This window comes from Ceratotherium simum, chromosome 17 (assembly GCF_057802395.1).
Source record: "Ceratotherium simum simum isolate JZ-2026a chromosome 17, ASM5780239v1, whole genome shotgun sequence".
NCBI classification, from domain to species: domain Eukaryota; kingdom Metazoa; phylum Chordata; class Mammalia; order Perissodactyla; family Rhinocerotidae; genus Ceratotherium; species Ceratotherium simum.
In genome coordinates this window covers 35,194,419-35,196,221 of record NC_141916.1, presented here as the reverse complement: position 1 = coordinate 35,196,221, position 1,803 = coordinate 35,194,419, and positions in this window count along the sequence as shown.

Sequence of the window (1,803 nt, the reverse complement as noted above, 5' to 3'; positions counted from 1 at the left end):
CATAAAAACAATGTGCAACACACCAGCAACAAATGGTAGACAATGCTTTTTAAAAAGAATATTTTCGGGCTGGCCCCGTGGCGCAAGCGGTTAAGTGCGTGCGCTCCACTGCGGCGGCCCTGGGTTCGCCGGTTTGGATCCTGGGCGCGCACCGACGCACCGCTTGGCAAGCCATGCTGTGGCAGCGTCCCATATAAAGTGGAGGAAGATGGGCACGGATGTTAGCCCAGGGCCAGTCTTCCTCAGCAAAAAAAGAGGAGGATTGGCAGATGTTAGCACAGGGCTGATCTTCCTCACACACACAAAAAAGAAAAGAACATTTTCAATAGCATAAAAAGTGAGGAATTTATTCAAGGAATAAATACAATAAAAATGTAAGACATTTAGGAGAGAGAGAACCAAACTTAAGGAAAAAAACTATAAAACTTTAAAACATTTTTAAAAACCTAAATAAATGAAGAGTAATAATACCATCTTTATGGAACAGAAGAGTCAATATGGTAAATATGCCAATTTACCTTAACAGGTGCATAGATTTAACACAGTTTTAACTAAGTTTCCAACTGGGATTTCTTTGAAAATTGACAAGTTTTTCTGAAATTTATATGGAAATACGAAGTGTCAATACAAATCAAGATAGTCATAAGGAAAGATACCAGAATGATACAGCTTGCTTTTATGGTAATTAAGACAGCACATATTAGTGCAAGGATAGACAAATAGACCAATGGAAGAGAATAGAGAGATCTAACAGAAATCCACGCAGATATGAAAACTGGATTTGTGACAGAGATGGTGTTGCAGATAACTGGGGAAAGAACAGAAATGGTGCTGGAACATTGGTTATGTATATGCCATATATTAAGGTCAATGCCTTGGGGGTTGCTTTTTGGGGTGATGAAAATGTTCTGCAATTAGATAGTGGTGAACGACTCTGTGAATATACTGAAAAACACTGAGTTGTGTGCTTTAAAAGGTCAATTTTATGGTATGTGAATTATATATCAATAAAGCCATTATAAAAAAATCCATGCCAGGTGTATTAAAAATTATGTGCAAAGGGCAAATATCTAAAATATTTTAGAAGACATTATTAAGAAAGTATCTTTATAACTTCAAGATAGGAAAGAATTTTTTTAAATAGATGCAAAAAGTTCACATCATAAAGGAAAGTAATATAAAAATTACAATGAGCAATATGTGTCAGACACTGTTTCAAACTTTTACATGTTTTAACTAATTTAGAAAAGGTTGATAAACTCAACTGCATTAAAATTTAGACCTTCTGTTCATCAAAGGACTCCATAGAAAGTGAAAATGAGCTTGTAACTGGACAAAAGGTTGGTATCTAGAATGTGTAAAACCCCTCCTATGAATCAATAATTGATAAGAAAAAGACAAAAAACCCATTAGAAAAATCACAAAATGCTTAATCATTTCACAGTAGAGGAATGGCCAAGAAAGGTGCAAAAATGCTCGACTTCACTGGTAATCAGAGAAATTTGAATCTGGCTTTCTACGTATTTGGAAGATTCACTTTTCAAGGCAGGAGCAGAAAACATACTTATTTTTTTCATTACGACTTTGCTAGCTTGATTTATAAATTTTGTACATTTGGATATGTGGTCCGTAGGCTTCCATGTATTCTTGACCAGGGCTGCATGTGTTCAGGGCAGGCCTATAAATGTATGTTTATGTAACTCAAAGAAGAGCGGGGAGATTCCAGAGACAAAATTCAGGACAGTGACTACCTCTGGTGGAGAGAAGGGGGCCATCAAGAAAGAGCACAGAGGGCCTTTCAAG